The following is a 19,213-nucleotide window of genomic DNA, read 5'->3' on the forward strand; positions in this document are numbered from 1 at the left end:
AGGCCGGGCTGGGCTCTCTGTCTAGGCCGGGCTGGGCTCTCTGTCTAGGCCGGGCTGGGCTCTCTGTCTAGGCCGGGCTGGGCTCTCTGTCTAGGCCGGGCTGGGCTCTCAGTCTAGGCCGGGCTGGACTGGGCTCTCTGTCTAGGCCGGGCTGGGCTCTCTCTCTGTCGAGGCCCGGGCTGCTCTCTCTCTGTCGAGGCCCGAGCTGCTCGCTCTCTGTCGAGGCCCGGGCTGCTCTCGGGCCCGGGCTGCTCTCTCTCTGTCGAGGCCCGGGCTGCGCTCTCTCTGTCGAGGCCCGGGCTGCGCTCTCTCTGTCGAGGCCCGGGCTGCTCGCTCTCTGTCGAGGCCCGGGCTGCTCGCTCTCTGTCGAGGCCCGGGCTGCTCGCTCTCTGTCGAGGCCCGGGCTGCTCGCTCTCTGTCGAGGCCCGGGCTGCTCGCTCTCTGTCGAGGCCCGGGCTGCTCGCTCTCTCTGTCGAGGCCCGGGCTGCTCGCTCTCTCTGTCGAGGCCCGGGCTGCTCGCTCTCTCTGTCGAGGCCCGGGCTGCTCGCTCTCTCTGTCGAGGCCCGGGCTGCTCGCTCTCTCTGTCGAGGCCCGGGCTGCTCGCTCTCTCTGTCGAGGCCCGGGCTGCTCGCTCTCTCTGTCGAGGCCCGGGCTGCTCGCTCTCTCTGTCGAGGCCCGGGCTGCTCGCTCTCTCTGTCGAGGCCCGGGCTGCTCGCTCTCTGTCGAGGCCCGGGATGCTCGCTCTCTGTCGAGGCCCGGGATGCTCGCTCTCTCTGTCTAGGCACGGCTGCTCGCTCTCTCTGTCTAGGCACGGCTGCTCGCTCTCTCTGTCTAGGCCCGGCTGCTCGCTCTCTCTGTCTAGGCCCGGCTGCTCTCTCTGTCGAGGCCCAGCAGGTCGATGTCGAGGCTGGGCTGCTGCTTTCTCTGTCGAGGCTGGGCTGCTGCTGCTTTCTCTGTCGAAGCTGGGTTGCTGCTGCTTTCTCTGTCGAAGCTGGGTTGCTGCTGCTTTCTCTGTCGAAGCCGAGCTGCTGCTGCTTTCTCTGTCGAAGCCGAGCTGCTGCTGCTTTCTCTGTCGAAGCCGAGCTGCTGCTGCTTTCTCTGTCGAAGCCGGGCTGCTACTGCTTTCTCTGTCGAAGCCGGGCTGCTGCTGCTTTGTTAGACGGCGACCTCAGAGGAGCCCGGAAAGGGGGTCCTGACTACCCTGAGACCCACCCTCAAAGTATCGTAGCCGGGCACTGGCGGGAGACTCCTCAGGAGGAGAAATCTCGTATCGAGGATCGTACGTCTGGCACCACACGACACAGAAACACCACACCGTGTGTCCTTAGGAATCAATCTTTATCAAACAGGTTAGCACTGCAAATATGTACAAGGAGAGCACGGGCTCAATGAGTCTCGGAAGGGATAGGGGGTAGCGGGACAGTCTCTGGTAAAAGGTTCAAGGCAAGGACGTACCCGGCGCACAGCTCACAATCCTCGAGCTGGGGGGTAGGCTGGTAGGCCTCAGCGGGCTCAGGTACTAGTTCGGAGGTCTTACGATCTTCAGGGAGCCGCGAGTCACTCAGCAGGGCTCAAGCACAAGTTCGGAGGTCTTACGATCTTCGAAACTGCTCCTCTCCCTCTCATCCCCTGGAAGCGTGATGTACTCCAGCCGGAGTGGCGCCTCTAGGCCCGGGTCGCGCTCGGGCCGGGGGGCATCTTGGTGCATGAAGTGGGCACGCGGGCCCGGAGTGGCCGAAGGGGGAGAGGCCATGGACGAGGATGTCCGGGTCGGGTGCGTGTGTTCTGGTGGAAAGGATCGGTTAGGCCGGGAGCGCGGGGCTGCAGGTACCAGGTGAGGTGGTGCGGGGACCAGTAGAGCCATGCTACGAGGCCGGGTCCAACACGCGTCCCCCCCCAGCTGAAAGCCGGAGAGAACTGCCCATCATCTTGGGGGGTTCTCTTCGCTGAGGCGGAAGAACCGGGAGAGGCCGTCAGCGTTGGCGTGGTCCGTACCAGGGCGATGTTCTACGGTGAAATCCATCCCCTGGAGGGAGATTGACCACCGCAGTAGCTTGGGGTTTTCTCCCCGCATCTGCATGAGCCATCGCAAGGGCCGATGGTCGGTTTGGACTTTGAAATGGGTGCCGAACAGGTAGGGGCGTAGTTTCTTGAGTGCCCAGACCACGGCAAAGGCTTCGCGCTCAATGGTGCTCCATCGCTGTTCTCTGGGCAACAGCTGCCGGCTGAGAAAGGCGACGGGCTGGTCTAGGCCTTGGTCATTCACCTGGGACAGGACGGCCCCAATGCCTTGCTCGGAGGCATCGGTTTGGACTACAAACTCCTTGGAGTAGTCGGGAGCCTGGAGGACGGGGGCCGTGCACATGGCCTTCTTTAGGGCATCGAACGCCTCCTGGCAGGCGGTCGTCCACTGCACCTTCTTTGGCTGTTTTTTGGATGTGAGTTCTGTGAGGGGGCCGACAAGGCTGCCATACCCCTTGATGAATCTTCGGTAGTAGCCAGTGAGGCCCAGAAAGGCTCGGACCTCCGTTTGGGTGGTGGGGGGTTCCCAGGCCACGATGGCGTCGATCTTCGGCTGTAGAGGGGCGACCTGGCCACTCCCGACCTGGTGCCCCAGGTAGACTACTGATCCTTGCCCAATTTGGCACTTGCTGGCTTTTACGGTGAGGCCTGCCTGGCGCAGGGCGGTTAGCACCCTCCGGAGGTGCTGGAGGTGCTCACTCCATTCGGAACTGAAAACGGCGATGTCGTCTAGATAGGCCGCGCTGAACTGTTCCAGCCCGGCCAGGACTCTATTCACCAGTCGCTGGAAGGTGGCCGGGGCATTTTTCATTCCGAAGGGCATTACGCGGAAGCGGTAATGCCCATCTGGGGTGGAGAAGGCGGACCGCTCCTTGGCCCCCTCGGTGAGCGCAATCTGCCAGTATCCGCAGGTGAGGTCGAAGGTGCTGAGGAACCGGGCTGCCCCGAGTCGGTCAATGAGCTCGTCGGCTCGTGGAATGGGGTGGGCATCGGCTCGGGTGACGTCATTGAGCCCCCGGTAGTCCACACAGAACCGGAGCTCGGGGGCGACACCGGGGGCCGCTGCCTTCGGGACCAGGACCATGGGGCTGGCCCAGGGACTGTCAGATGGCTCGATCACCCCCATGGTCAACATCTTTGAGACTTCAGCTTGAATGCAGGACCGGACCCGGTCTGGGACCCGGTATGCTCGGTGTCTCACCGGCGGGCTGTCCCCGGTGTCCACGTCATGGACACACCAGTCGGTGACTCGGGTGATCAGGGAGAAGAGGTCGGCAAATTGTCCTAGTAGCTGGCGGCAGTCCTCTTGTTGCTGGGCAGTGAGAGCTGGGGAGAGGTTCACTCCCTCCACGGAGCCATCCTGCTCCTTGACACACAGGAGGTCCGGGAGGGGATCGGACTCATCTTCGGCCCCGTCATCGGTGGCCAGCAGGAGGCTCAGTTCTGTCCGCACGAAGTGAGGCTTGAGGCGGTTCACGTGAAGGACCCGAAGGGGATCCCGAGGCGACTGGACGTCCACCAAGTATGTGACTTGACTCTTCCGCTCAATCACTTTGTAGGGCCCGGTCCACCTGTCCTGGAGGGCGCCTGGCTTCACCGGGGCCATGACCCATACTTGTTGGCCCGGCTGGAACTCGACCAGAGTGGCATTCTGGTCGTACCAGCGCTTCATCTCTTCTTGGCTTGTCTCTAGGTTGGCCTCGGCCAGTGCTCGGAACTTCCTGGTCTGGTTCCGGAGGGTCAGAACATAGTGGAACACATCTCGTGGGGTGGTCTGGGGTGCCGCCTCCCACCCTTCCTTAACCAAGCTGAGGGGACCTCGGACGGGGTGTCCATAGAGCAACTCAAACGGGCTGAACCCTAGGGACTTCTGGGGGACCTCTCGGTAAGCGAACAAGAGGCAGGGGAGCAGGACGTCCCACTTGCGCCGGAGGGGTTCTTCTAGGCCGGTGATCATCCCTTTCAGAGTCCTGTTAAACCTCTCTACTAGGCCGTTCCCTTGGGGATGGTACGGGGTGGTGAACTTGTAGGACACTCCACATTGTTGCCACAGGGACGTCATGTACTTCGAGATAAAATTAGTGCCGCGATCGCTCACGACCTCGCGGGGAAAACCTACCCGGGAAAAGATCCCCATCAGGGTGCGTAGGGGGATCGCCTCAGGGTATCGGGTGGCGTGATCCACCAGGACCAGGATGAAACGGTGACCTTGGGAGGTGGGGGGGTCCAGTGGCCCCACGATGTCGATCCCGACTCGTTCGAAGGGGGTATTGACGACCGGGAAGGGTTGGAGGGGAGCCTTGCGCTTCCCCCCACTCTTCCCACTAGCTTGGCACGTGGGACAGGACTTGCAGTGGGCCTCTACAGCTGCTCTCATTATAGGCCAGTAAAAATGGGTCACGAGATGGCTGTAGGTCTTGTCTTGACCCAGGTGGCCGGCGAGGGGGACGTCGTGGGCTAAGCCCAGGAGGAAGTCTCGGAAGCGGAGGGGTACCACCAGCACCCGTCCGGATCCCAGCTCCACCGACTTCTGCTCACTGTATAAAATGTTATTCTCCCAATAAATTCGGTGCGTTCCAGTTTGGTCGCCTGCGGCTTGGCCCTCGGCCTGGCGCCGTAGTCCGACCAGGGAAGGACAAGTGGCTTGCTCCTGGCAAAACTCCTCCCGGGTGGGCCCGCCCTCGTGGCGCCATTGGGCTAACTCGGGTAGATCGCCTAACTCGGGGACCGGGGCGGTGTCGGACAGTGGGGGTTCGTCGCTGGCGACGGGCCCTTCCGATGGGGGGACGGGAGGACCCTCGGTGGTTACTGCTCTGACTTCTTCGGTCGGGGCGTCTTCGACTTCTCCCAGGGGGGGAAGTCGAGCTGACATAGATCGGGTGGTGGCGCACACCCACTCGGGGAGCCCCATCATCTCTAGGTGGGCCTTGCGCTCGACGTGCTTCCAGGGAGAACTCTCCAGGTCGTTCCCTAAGAGGCAGTCGACCGGCTGGGAGGTTCTTACGGCCACCCTCAGTTTACCTATCACTCCACCCCACTCAAACGGCACCAGAGCTACCTGACACATACTCTCTCTATTATCTGCGGAAATTACCGGGCAAAAGACGTTGGGGAGGATCTGCTCCTCGGGGACTAAGTGCCTGAGGACACCGGTGATGCTGGCCCCGGTGTCCCGCAGGGCCTCTATTTGGTGGCCATTGCTCTTGACGAGCTGCCCGTATTTCTTCGTGTTGGAGGGCAGGAGGCTATCAGGGACCATCTCCCTATCTCCCAGGGATACTAGGGCCATGGCTGCGGGTTCCCACTCCCCGGTTTCCTCAACCTCCTCCCCCAGAGCTATGTTGGCTATCTGTCTTGCAGGGGTGTTTTGGGTGGCCATGGGGCATTCTGGGTCATTGGCGTAGTGCCCGGGCTTTTGGCAACGGAAACAAGTGACGGTTACCCTGTGTCCCCGTCTCCCGGGGGGTCCGGTTACTGGTGGAGGGGGCGCTGGGAAAGGTGGAGGTTGGGTCTTTGGGGGGCTAGGCTGGGATTCTCTCTGGCCTCCCTGGTTCCCCCCTCCTCTCTGGCGGGGTGGTCCCTGACTGGCTCGGGGGTATTCTCCTACCATGCCCCGGGTGACCCGGGTGTTGGTCCAGCGGTCTGCTTCCACCGCCAGCTTTCTGGGATCGGTGAGTTTGCTGTCAAGCAGATGCTGGCGTAGTTCCACAAAGCAGTTCGCAGCCAGGTGTTCCCACAACAGGAGGTCGGTGAGTTCCTCAAGGGTGGTGACTTTGCTGCCCTTGACCCACCCATCGAAGGCCCGACTAAAAAAGTTTACATATTCCACCCAGGTGGTGCCCGGGATTTTCCTGCAGTCCCGGAATCGCTGACGGTACATCTCGGGGGTGAGACCGTACCTTGTGAGTAGAGCCTCTTTCATGTGGCTGTAGGAGGTCTGCAGAGAGAGGGGTAGGTCGAGCAGGGTGTCTCTTCCTTCGCTCAGAAACCGTCCCCACAACCCTGCCCCCCAGTCCTTCTGCGGGACCCGATGGGAGGTCATGGCGACCTCGTAGGCCCTGAACCATTGTTGAATGTCATCGTTTTTATAATATTCCTTGACCACGTCCTTGGGGATGTGGACCTTCTGCTCCGCTGGGGAGGTCGCCTCTCGGTTTCCCGGGGGCCTCCCTTCCTCGCTTCTGGCCTTGAGCTCGATTTCTTTCAAGCTGCATTCGTGCTCTAGTTGGAGCTTCCTTCCTTCGTGTTCCCGTTGGAGCTTCTTCTCTTCTAGCTCGCCTTGCACGCGCATTTGCTCTACTGCTAGCTTTTTCTCCGCTAACTTTAATTCGCCTTCGATTTTGAGTTTAGCTAACTCGAGTTCGTGATTGCGGCTTCTCTCTCTGTCCGCGAGTTCTTCCGGGGATAGGCCCCCGTCTGGTACGATGCCTCGCACCTGATTGCTGCTGCTTTCGCCTTGGGGGGGTTCGGCCTCGTCGGGGCGCTCCCCCGTGTCTTCCGGGCGGGAGGCCCCGGTATCCACCCAGGCTTTCAGTGCTTTCTGCAAATCTTCCTTGGTGTTGAGACCGGTGGTAGCGATTCTAAGTTCTTTGCAGAATTGCTTTAGTTCTTTGTGTGTGTATTCTTCTAGTTGTTCCACCTGGAACACTCTGTTGGCGTTGGTTTCTGCGGGGATCATGGCGTTTCCTTCTGCCATCTTTGTCGGTAGTGCGTCCGTCGTTCACGGTACGATCTCTCGGTGATGGGCCCGAATCCCGTCGCTTGCCACCAATGTTAGACGGCGACCTCAGAGGAGCCCGGAAAGGGGGTCCTGACTACCCTGAGACCCACCCTCAAAGTATCGTAGCCGGGCACTGGCGGGAGACTCCTCAGGAGGAGAAATCTCGTATCGAAGATCGTACTTCTGGCACCACACGACACAGAAACACCACACCGTGTGTCCTTAGGAATCAATCTTTATCAAACAGGTTAGCACTGCAAATATGTACAAGGAGAGCACGGGCTCAATGAGTCTCGGAAGGGATAGGGGGTAGCGGGACAGTCTCTGGTAAAAGGTTCAAGGCAAGGACGTACCCGGCGCACAGCTCACAATCCTCGAGCTGGGGGGTAGGCTGGTTGTCGTGGGGTCCGGCGGGACCGGTGGAGTCTGTGGAAGCCGCGAGTCACTCAGCGGGCTCAGGTACTAGTTCGGAGGTCTTACGATCTTCAGGGAGCCGCGAGTCACTCAGCAGGGCTCAAGCACGAGTTCGGAGGTCTTACGATCTTCAGGGAGCCGCGAGTCACTCAGCAGGGCTCAGGTACGAGTTCGGAGGTCTTACGATCTTCAGGGAGCCGCAAGTCACTCAGCAGGGCTCAGGTGGTTCTAAGTTCCAGGAGCCGCGACCGCGTCAGCAGGCTCTCGTTGTTCCAGCGTCGAATCTGCCGGACAGTCCCAGAGCACCCCTTGTTATAGGTCGACCCCTCTTTGATGTCCGGAGTCTGTGCAGGCAGGGGTCTTGTCACCTGGGGGTCGCTTGTCGGGGTTTCCTGCCATTGTCTTGTGATCTTTTCAGGGCCGGGTCGGGAGGAGTCCCAGACACCCAGCAGGCGTGGAGCCAGCTCTCAGGGAGGCCGGAGGGCCGATCGAAACCCATCGTCCCAGGGGAGTTCAGAGGTGCGATAGAAACTGCTCCTCTCCCTCTCATCCCCTGGAAGCGTGATGTACTCCAGCCGGAGTGGCGCCTCTAGGCCCGGGTCGCGCTGGGGCCGGGCGGCCATCTTGGTGCATGAAGTGGGCACGCGGGCCCGGAGTGGCCGAAGGGGGAGAGGCCATGGACGAGGATGTCCGGGTCGGGTGCGTGTGTTCTGGTGGAAAGGATCGGTTAGGCTGGGAGCTCGGGGCTGCAGGTACCAGGTGAGGTGGTGCGGGGACCAGTAGAGCCATGCTACGAGGCCGGGTCCAACATGCTTTCTCTGTCGAAGCCGGGCTGCTGCTGCTTTCTCTGTCGAAGCCTGGCTGCTCTCTGTTTTTATTGTGGCTGCTCTGACTGTGTCTGTGATGCGTTCTTTACCCACCCACAACCTGTTGACACTCCCAGGGTATGGTATTGCCAACGCTTTTCTGTGCTGTTCTCTTTGCACTGCGCTGCTCATGCAAGCCAAGGTTTCTGTGGCGCTAAAGCAGACTCTGCTCTGGCTGTGCTCCCCATGCCTCTTGCTCACTGCATTGCTCACTTTGAATAGGCACCCTATTTCCAGGCTGTGCTCCCAGGCTCTCTGGCCACTGTGTTCTCCGCACTCTTATGCATGCTTGGACTCTGCGGGCACTTCTCCCTCGGACATCCCAACCATGCTCAGGTGAAGTGAGCTGCCTGAGTGGAGCGCTCTCTGACCGCTGCGCCCACACAGGCCGCAGTTCTGTAGGGTAAGGGTGCATGGTGCGCGCAGAATTGCTAAGCTTTTTTAATATAGCTCTTTATGGGGTTTTTCAAGCAGCCCAAATCTTCATATAACGGCAGAAAAATATCTCCGGTATCTAATTGTTCAATAGCAGATAATCATAGCAGTGACACCAAGAGGAAATAAAATGAAAAGAAATTAACATACCGATACCTATTGTTATTGCATTTAACCTATGCCTATGCGCTATATACTGGCAGAAGAGCAAACCAGGAGAATAACAAACCAAGGGTACGCTGCTCCCTAGGCCTTTATTACCCCCAGCTATAAAAAATGTATTGTGATAGAAAAGCCGGCGCATAGACAGGCATTTATCAGGAAGCCATGAGATGCTGTTACTCATTAACTGCCTGTGTTCGCTTCGGGAACCTGAAATGCTCTTGTGGATGACGTCCGCTTCATTGGCAACGTTTCCCGTGGAATCCTGCCTGGTAATTATTCTCTTAATCCTACATTTCACTGCGGGTATTTGTCAGGGACATCCTCCATAGCCACCAAAAAGTTGCCCGTGCTTGTGTGATGGGCCCCTGCATGTCTCCTTGTGTATTTTGACCCTTGTCGGGACCTCCAAATATTCCCACTTCTGAACATGTACCAACCACCTCTGTGTGCTGGGAGCCTGTAGTGCCACCCAAGCAAGGGCAGTAGGCCTTTTAGCTAGCCTAAGGCCCAGCCCAAGAAGCAATTATGCACCACCTCCCAACTGGTGGAACTACTAGGCCTTTTAGCTAGCGCTAAGGCCCAGCCCAAGAAGCAATTATGCACCACCTCCCAACTGGTGGAACTGCTAGGCCTTTTAGCTAGCGCTAAGGCCCAGCCCAAGAAGCTAGTGAATTATGTACCACCTCCCAAGCGGTTGCACTAGGCATTTTAGCTGGCGCTAAAGCCCGGCCCAAGAAGCTAATGAAAAATTAATTATTTGTGCGCAATCATTGTCCCAACAGTCACATAAGCTGGTTCAAAGCCAGTTGTGCACCAGTACGCGGATTGTTGTGTTCTGTTCTGGTTTGTGGCCACCATGTTTACTCGAGCTGCACTGTTCACTTGGGTTCTGGCATCTTTGGTGCTCGCTCGGGCTTCAGTGCGGTCAGAAGTCATGAACCTCACTCGGGCTGCTAGACATTCCTGTGGACTCCTAGGCTGTGGTTCTCTTGGGCTCTAGTGCTGTGGTGAGTCGATGACGTAGGCTGCACCCCGCCCCTTGGGCTGTGGGGCACTCTCACTGCTGTGATCTCCAGGCTCTTGCTGTGCACAACTGGAGGGAGGGACATCCATCTCTTTCTCGCTCCCTTGGATTACTCCCTCACACAGACTGCATAGCTCTGTTGCTAAGGCTGCCAGACACTCACATAGACAGCCATGCCGGTTTGCCCTCCATGGTCCTGTTGCTCGTTGGTACTGTGTTGTTGCGTTGAGGTTAGACCTCTTTGTTCTTGCCCATGCTTCAGCTGGCTGGACTTGTTAGTAGATGCCAGTGCCATGGTGCTACCTCATAATGTGGTCCTATGTAGGGCTCCCTCGCTGTGGTGCTTGCTTGAGCCCTGACAATATGATGCTTGCTCAGGCCGACATATTCTCTTGAGCTCTGATGCTCACTTGGATTGCAATGCTTTTGAGGTCTTGGCAAGTTGCTTGGGTTCCTGGTCTCTTTTAGATTTCAGTATTGTTTTGCTTTCTCGGCTGCGTCTCTTTTGTGCTGTGGTCTTTTATTGTTATATAAGAAAACAATGGTTCCTGTCGATAAATAGAACTAATATTTGAAATACTTGTGCACATTCGCAATAAAAGGACCATCTAATGTCAGAGGGCAAGAAAAACTTTCTACACTGTTTGCTCGGTATAACATATTTTATGAAAAAATAAATAAACAATAGGTACACTTCTTTCAGTCAAAAGTAGTACTGTTTGTGCATTGTGTCCCCAAGTGAAGAAATTGAACCAATAAGTGAATATACAAAGTGAATTATTATGTACACGGTTTCCATCAGTTGTGAAAAACGACCATTCTTATACAGTATTTTTTACAGCTTCAGTACACAATGATACGGGCTGGGTAATGGTCTGTTCTTTTTTACTTGTCGACGGCGTTTCGACCCTTCTATCAATGGGGGTCTCCTCAGGACTAACGATGTAGGGACATCTAAAACAAAATAAGAAAAGCATAAGGCCCATATACCGGCACAGATGCAGGAAAAACTAATGAGAAGGCATCTATAGGGAATTATCTGGATGAAGAGAGTGCTACCTCTGTGACAGTGAAGTGAAAGGTGAAGGTAAAAACTCGCGTGAGGACCCGGCCGGGTTCTTCAGTGAGAGGACAAGAGAATGCATGTCAGTTACTGCATTATAGTAAGGACATAGAGATAGCTGGTTATAACATGTCGTGGTGGAAGAAATGATATTTACCTCAAAGTGAGGTCAGGACGGCACTTCAGGATGTTAGATGGCCGGTAAGCTCTTCTTTAAGTTCGCTACAGCCGTAGCGTTCTGTTTGACAGCGTGGTGCTGATTACAGTGACGGTGCACTGTAGGGTACTGTGAAACAAGGCATACGGAGAGTTAAGCTTTAGGGATGGGTTCTGAGTGGAAAAGGTGGGGAGCTGAGAAACCGGGGCTCGGGACTTACTTGTTGTTCTTGTCTGGATAAATCAATTTCTTAGGCAGCAACGTGTGTCAGCTGCAGTGAGGCCTCCCAAGTAGGCTCCGGGTGCAATGACACCGAGCGCCTGCGGGACGCTCTGTTTTATCTCTGGTTTCCCGCCTTTCTGATCTGGGAACCGGCAGGCTTCCCAATGGAAAACCGTGCCACCGATCCATCTGGTTCTCGGTTTCCATTAAGCGATGGAAACAGAAGAGATACTGTCTGGGATGGGGTCTGGAGATAGTTGCTCTACCCCGTGATTTATACGTGCTGTACTGTTACTGGTTTTACAATTTTTGAAACATCATATTCAACATTACATGTGTAAAAAAATGGCACTAGTTCGGTATTTACATCTACAATGATTAAATTTAACCTAGTTAAATACTGAATGTAGTTTACATTCTATTGAGGCAGAGTCTGTTAGACATTAAGCTAGTTTTAATATTCCCAAAACGTGAGCACAATGAACTGTACTATGGCTGCGCTAGACATACTATATAGATGTATTGACAGTATTATTCAATCCAAAGTGTGTTGCACATTTACTTTGCAAGCGGAAGGGGTCTCTGGCTGAAAGTGTACGTTGATGGCAATGATTCATTTTAAGGGGATTTTTCAATGTAGTGTTGTTACAAAGCCTCTCCATTCCTCAAGAGAGTTAAGGCCTTCTTCTATGGAGTTGACTCTGTCTATCCAACGGCATTCGATGCGTTGGAGTATGTTCGTGATATCGCCTCCTAGGGTTGCAATGTCAATCACTTGCCACTTGACATCATCTGCCATGTGGTTTTTCTCATTATAGTGTGATACTAAGGGAGCATTGGGTACGGATCTGCGAATGCGACTGCGATGCTGGCTGATACTAGCCTTAACTGGTTGTTGTGTCTGACCAATGTATGGAAGATTGCAAGGGCACCAGATACAGTACACTACGTTCCGTGTGTTGCAGTTAGAGAAGGTTTCTAGATTGTGTTTGAGGTTGCCATGCTCAAATGTGATGGTATTGAATGTGAAATCACATGAGACACAATTGCCACATTTATGATGTCCCTTTATTTTGGGCAGGCCCCATGCTTCGATAAGTGTATTGGGTGGGGTCACTTTTATGCCTGTTGCAGATCTCACAAGGTGGTCTTTTATATTCTTTCCTCTTTTGTATGCAAACAGTGGTGTCTCAAGTGTTTGGTCTATGTTTTGGATTAGATTCCAATTTTTTGTGATAAGGTTACGAACTTGGTTGGTATGAGTGCCAAAGGTGGTGACGCAAACTATTTTATCCAAACCTTGTTTCTCTTTAGTTTTCAGTAACTCTTCTCTTGGACAATGCCAGGCACGTTTTAGCGACCTTCTAACTAGTCTGTTAGGGTACCCTCTTGTAACTAGCTTGGCTTTGAGTATTTCTGCTTCCCTCATATAGTCAGCTTTGTGTGTGCAGTTACGGCGTATCCTGAGGAACTGCCCAAATGGCATGCCGTCTCTGAGAGCCCGTGGATGGTGGCTGCGATAGGATAGCAATGTATTCCTTTCTGTAATTTTTCTGTGGGGCGAGGTGTATAATGCCCCATTTTGATGACTGATATTGAGATCTAGAAATGCTATCTTGGATTCATGTGTGGTGGACGTAAATGTGAGATGTGTCTGGACAGTGTTTAAATGTTTGACAAAGTTGTTAAAGTCTGTGTCTGTGCCTGTCCAAATAACAAAGATGTCATCAATGTACCGCTTCCAACATTTGATGTTAGGGCGGTACCTGTTATTGACGTCAAGGACAAACTTGTGCTCGACGTAGTCCATATAGATATTCGCTAAGTTTGGAGCAAAAATTGCTCCCATACTTGTACCGGAGCACTGTTGATAATAGTGCCCTCCGGAATTGAAATAGTTACTTTGCAAAGCAATGCGTAATAGTGTGATGATGAAGCTAGTGGGTACCTGAGTGGGTCTTGGTCTTGTCTCCAGAAGGTTGGCTATAACTTCTATGCTGTCAGCCTGCGGTATATTGGTGTAAAGAGAGCTTATATCAAGGGTGGCTAATAGGTCAGTGCCTAGATTGAAGGGCATGCCATCCACCAAATTAATCATAAACATAGTATCTTTCACATATGTGTCTTGAAGGGGGACAAAGTCTTTTATGAAATGGTCTATGTATGACCCTATAGGTTCCAGAATGGAGCCACATCCTGACAATATGGGGCGCCCTGGAGGGTTTGAGGTACTTTTGTGTATTTTTGGTATGGTGTAAAGTACTGGGGTCCTAGGGTTGTCTGCATTAAGGAATTCAAACTCCTTCTTGGTAATATAACCCTCATCTCTAGCTTCCGTTGTGACCTTCAGGATCTCATTTCGAATTTCAGTGAGAGGGTTGGTCCTTAGCTTCTTATAGTGTTTTTCTTCATTTATCTGCATGTGTATTTCTGCCTCATAGTTTATTCGATCTTGTACCACAATGCCTCCTCCCTTGTCAGCTGGTTCCAATATTATAGAATCATCATTTTAAGTGCTAGTAACGCTTGGCGTTCAGGGTATGTGATGTTGTATGGGATAAAGGATTTGCTGGCTTTCATGTTGTCGATGCCTTGTATGATCAATTTCTCAAAAACCATAATTTCTGGCGGTATCCTACCGTTTGTGGGATAGAAAGTTGAGGGTGGTCTTAGTCCTGTACAGGAGTCTTGTGTGAGTGGTTCCTTGTCTTTAAAAAATATTTTCAACCTTATCTTTCTAAAAAAAATTGAAAGATCTCTGTTTTTAGTGCGAAAAAGTCTGTTCGCTCAGTAATGACGAAGGACAGACCCTTGCTTAGCAGCGAAATTTCTGCTGATGACAGCACATGCTGAGATAGGTTAAAAATAGGGATAGTGTCAGAATGGTTACTATTTGTAGTTAATATGGTTGTGGGCCCCATTGGTAGTATTTTCTCCAAGTCTGCCTCTCTCCTGGGTGTTGGTACCATGTTTTGGTTTTGGCTTTTCCTCGTTTGTCTAAAAAAGGCTGCCCTGGGTGATTGTCCGGGCGGCTAGGGCCCGCCTGTGTGTCTGTCGTCGGAACCCCCAGAGGATTCGGAGAATGTCACCGGTTGATTCCTTCTGAATCGACCCCAGGTATTTTGTCTATTCTGATTGCCAATGGTTGTGTAATAATCTTCTCTAAGATATGGATATGCTCTTTCTTTTGGATAATTTTTAATGTCTTTGGAGACTTTGTCTGCCTTTTTCTTCAGTTCAAATGTGTTAAAGTCTTCAATGGTTTTGTTGAGTTTGTCTAGTAGTGTTTTGGCCTCGGTTACTGCGTTTCCACTTAGGATTTCTTTCTCAAGCTCTTCTATTTCTTTCAGTTCGGCCTTTACGTGCTCTAGTGCGGTTTCTACTCCTAGTACCATCCAATGGTATTGAGCTACTAATGGCTGTAGAGATCGCCTGCGCTGCAACGCTATGTTGTGCTCCAGTGCTGTTGTGCATACTCTGACCATGGTGTGGGGTGTGTTTTTATATTGATGCCCCCTTGGGCTGCATTGCCATTCTGGGATTCAGGGTTGTCTTATTTGCTTGGGCAGCAGTTCTCTATTGTATGCTGGCACGAGGATGCTTCCTGGTCTACAGCACACTATCGGTCTCTGTTGGTGTTGTGTTCGCTTTACCTGCAGGACTGACTTGGGCTCCAGTGCCCTGGTACTTGGTTGATTTGCTACAATATCTTCTGCTCCAGTATTGTGGTGCTCACTTGGGATGTGGTACACTTACACTCGGGTGCTCCCTTGGGGGTGGTACAGTCTTGGGATCCAGCATGGTAGTGCTTAGTTGGCCTCAAATGCTGTGTTGCTTTCTTCAGCTGCACCAATTTTTGGGGCTCCAGTCAAGTGGTGGTTGTCTCTACTTTGGGGCACACTTAGGCTCTGTCTTCCCCTTGTACTGCGGTCCTTTCTTGGGGTCCTGCATTGTGGTACTCGCTTGGGCTACAGCGCCCTCTTTTGACATGGTGTTTGCTTGACCTTCATCCCTCTTGCACTCTGGTGCTCGCGTACGATGTAGCAATCTCTTGGGTTCTGACGCAGTGGTGCTTGCGTGGACATCTATACTCTCTTGGACTCAAGAACCACTGTGCTCGCTTATGCGGCAGCTCCTCTCGATCTCTGGCATTATGCTGTTTGCTTGAGCTTCAGCCCTCTTGCACTCTGGTGCTTGCTTAGGATGTAGCGATCTCTTGGGTTCTGACGCAGTGGTGCTTGCGTGGACATCTATGCTCTCTTGGGCTCAAGATCCACTGTGCTCGCTTATGCGGCAGCTCCTCTCGGTCTCTGGCATTATGCTGTTTGCTTGAGCTTCAGCCCTCTTGCACTCTGGTGCTTGCTTAGGATGTAGCGATCTCTTGGGTTCTGACGCAGTGATGCTTGCGTGGACATATATGCTCTCTTGGGCTCAAGAACCACTGTGCTCGCTTGGGCGGCAGCTCCTCTCGGTCTCTGGCATTATACTGTGTGCTTGAGCTTCAGCACTCTCAGGCTCCGGTGCTTGCTAAGGATGTAGCGATCTCTTGGGTTCTGACGCAGTGGTGCTTGCGTGGACATCTATACTCTCTTGGACTCAAGAACCACTGTGCTCGCTTGGGCGGCAGCTCCTCTCGGTCTCTGGCATTATGCTGTGTGCTTGAGCTTCAGCACTCTCAGGCTCTGGTGCTTGCTAAGGATGTAGCAGTCTCTTGGGTTCTGACGCAGTGGTGCTTGCGTGGACATCTATGCTCTCTTGGGCTCAAGAACCACTGTGCTCGCTTGGGCGGCTGCTCCTCTCGATCTCTGGCATTATGCTGTTTGCTTGGGCCACAGCACTCTTAGGCTCTGGTGCGTGCTTACTGTGTAGCAGTCTCTTGGATTCTGATGCAGTGGTGCCTACCTGGACATCTGCGCTCTCTTGGGCTCCAGCTCCACGATGCTTGCTTGGACGGCAACTCCTCTCGGTCTCTGGCATTATGGTGTTTGCTTGGGCCACAGCACTCTCAGGCTCTGGTGCGCGCTTACTGTGTAGCAGTCTCTTGGATTCTGATGCAGTGGTGCCTACCTGGACATCTGCGCTCTCTTGGGCTCCAGCTCCACGATGCTTGCTTGGACGGCAACTCCTCTCGGTCTCTAGCATTATGGTGTTTGCTTGGGCCACAGCACTCTTAGGCTCTGGTGCGCGCTTACTGTGTAGCAGTCTCTTGGATTCTGATGCAGTGGTGCTTGCTTGGACATTTGGGTTCCAGAACCACTGTGCTTGCTTCAAGTGCAATTCTCTTAGTCTCTGGCATTATGGTGTTTGCTTGGGCTACAGCACTCAGGCTCTGGTGTGCGCTTATTGTGAAGCAGTCTCTTGCACTCTGATGCAGTGGTGCTTGCTTGGACATCTGCGCTCTCTTGGGCTCCAGAACCACTGTGCTCGCTTGGGTGCAGCTTCTTTCGGGTTCTGGCTTTGTGGTGTTTGCTTGGGCTTCAGCCCTCTTGTGCTCGCTAAGGATGTAGCAATCTCTTGAGCTCTGACACAGTGGTGCCTGCTTGGGCATCTAGGCTCTCTTGGGCTCCAGCTCCACGATGCTTGCTTGGACGGCAGCTCCTCTTAGTCTCTGACATTATGGTGTTTGCTTGGGCCACAGCACTCTCAGGTTCTGGTGCGCGCTTTCTGTGTAGCAGTCTCTTGGACTCTGATGCAGTGGTCCCTGCTTGGACATATGTGCTGTCTTGGGCTCCAGAACCACTGTGCTCGCTCGGGCGCAGCTCCTCTCGGGCTCTGGAATTGTGGTGTTTTCTTGGGCTTCAGCCCCTTGGGCTCTGGTGCTCGCTAAGGATGTAGCAGTCTCTTGGATTCTGATGCAGTGGTGCCTGCTTGGACACCTGCGCTCTCTTGGGCTCGAGCTCCACTGTGCTCGCTTGGACGGCAGTTCCTCTCGGTCTCTGGCATTATGGTGTTTGCTTGAGCTTCAGCACTCTCAGGCTCTGGTGCGCGCTTACTGTGTAGCAGTCTCTTGGACTCTGATGCAGTGGTGCTTGCTTGGACATCTGCGCTCTCTTGGGCTCCAGAACCTCTGTGCTTGCTTGGGTGCAGCTTCTTTCGGGTTCTGGGTTTGTGGTGTTTGCTTGGGTTTCAGCCCTCTTGGGCTCTGGTGCTCGCTAAGGATGTAGCAGTCTCTTGAGCTCTGGCACAGTGGTGCCTGCTTGGACATCTGCGCTCTCTTGGGCTCCAGCTCCACGGCGCTTGCTTGGACGGCAGCTCCTCTCGGTCTCTGACATTATGGTGTTTGCTTGGGCCACAGCACTCTCAGGTTCTGGTGCGCGCTTTCTGTGTAGCAGTCTCTTGGACTCTGATGCAGTGGTGCCTGCTTGGACATCTGCGCTCTCTTGTGCTCCAGAACCTCTGTGCTCGCTCGGGCGCAGCTCCTCTCGGGCTCTGGCATTGTGGTGCTCTCTTGGACAACAGCGCTTACCTGAGCGCCGTCTTCGTGCTTCTCGGCGCTCTCCTGTGGCTGTGCTCTCGCACCACGGTGCCCGCTAGGGGCGTGCTCTAGGGCTCGTGTTAGATTTGTCACTGTCAGCCCCGAGCAGCTGTTCGTAACCAGGGAGGCCGAGGCTTGGGCGGGAAGGGGTGTGCCTCCACCTGCTGTCACTAGGCTCGGTGGAAAGGGCTTGTGCAAGAGCGCCGAGGCTGCGGGGGGCAGTGCGTCAGACCGGGTGTGTCTGCTGGGAGCAGAAGGACTCTCCGCCTTCCAGATGTGAGGAGGAGCAGTCTCCTAGAAGACCCTTCCGCGAAGTGAGGCGCTTCCTGCCAGGCTCGGGCCAGCTCACCAGGGACTCCGCCCCTCGCTCTCTCCTGTCTGCTGCTCCTTTTTGAAAGCGTATGTACTTTTATCTTATGTACTTTTATCTTGTGTCTTTCATTTAGAAGTGTCTATATTTTTGAATGGGCTGCCCTTCATGTGGTTGTAAACCTGGAAGGAAATGCCAGCACTGACGCCTGGGCGTGTGTGCGCGCGAGTCGTTTCACATGTAGTGCCGACTCTTGAGTACTGGCGCTTCAAGGAGTGTTTGCTGTTTAGAATTGTGTAGTAAATGCTATTTGTGAGTGCAGCCTGAAGTGTATCGTGTAGATATCTACATTCCCAGGGGGTGGCCACTGAGCCGTTGGGGAAAGTGAGTTGGACTATCTCGGGGAGGGGGGGGGGGGGCAGCCTTCCCTCTCCTGGTCTCTTTGACTCCGCACACCTGCACTTCTAATCTAAACGGCATCACTACTTCACAGGGTCGGACAGTCGGACTAGTAAAGCGGGCGAAGAGTTGGTAGCGGAGTTGCAGCTGTGGCCGCGCTTTTGGGCAGCGCGGCGGGCGGTCGGTTTGGGCTGTGTCTGTGCTGTTTAGATGCCGCCAGCGGCCCAGTGGGGGTCTGAGCGGCCTCTCTGGGGGCAGATGGGCGTCCCTTTTACCAGCGGGGCGGAGGTGCCATTCATTCCCAGTCTCTGGCTGAGCCATTAATGTGTGCAGATTGAGAAGGGTGGCCTCACTTCTTATTCAGGTGTGGTTCACCCTTGGGCACTAATCCGTTTCTCAAAAGGTCCTGGCAACATTTGCATCTTGTTTTTATCTCAGTGAAGTTAATAAAACAGGCCTCTTTTTGTGAACCCCCCCCCCCCCCCAATGTATTCATAATACTTAAAACACTGAAGCAGTGTTTTGCAAAAAGGCGTAATCCGAAAATATGGCCTCTTTTTGTTTTTTTGGGAGCCCAGGCCTATTACTTTATTCCCAGTTCAACCCTGGGTTTGCCCCCTGGCCCAGTCGGGACCCTAGTACTGTGTTGCATCGGACGGAACCCTGGTGTAGCAGACACAGCACAATATTGCGGATCACATGACCGGGCACCGATCGCCCAAACACTTAGATTGCGCGTGAGGACCCCAGGGGCTGCCCACATGTAACATACCCCGGCCGTTTCCTTGGAATGGCCGCCAGTCCCTGGTGTCTCTCTAGGCAGGTTGTTTTCACACACACACTTTACCGCCTGAGACGGGGACCCCTGCAGATTCCGAACCCCTAGAGTCTAGACCATCTGTGGCGAAGGGTGCATGCCCTAGGCTGCTCGTCGCCCCCAT

At 54.2% G+C, this 19,213-nt stretch overlaps 1 protein-coding gene across 3 annotated transcripts in view; it reads left to right on the plus strand.

The window, feature by feature from the left end:
- The window catches only part of YDJC (YdjC chitooligosaccharide deacetylase homolog), a 141,368-nt gene that overhangs the window by 19,472 nt on the left and 102,683 nt on the right, over positions 1-19,213 (plus strand). Inside the window, exon 1 of one of the 3 annotated variants that reach the window (XM_085636439.1) lies at positions 17,675-17,962. The exons of the other annotated variants lie outside the window; for them this stretch is intronic. The gene's annotated coding sequence lies outside the window, so the exon portion shown is untranslated. Of the gene's footprint in view, positions 1-17,674; positions 17,963-19,213 lie in introns of those variants that run through there. 3 annotated transcript variants of the gene reach the window in all.

The sequence above is a fragment of the Triturus cristatus genome, chromosome 11 (genome assembly GCF_964204655.1).
Source record: "Triturus cristatus chromosome 11, aTriCri1.1, whole genome shotgun sequence".
NCBI classification, from domain to species: Eukaryota; Metazoa; Chordata; class Amphibia; order Caudata; family Salamandridae; genus Triturus; species Triturus cristatus.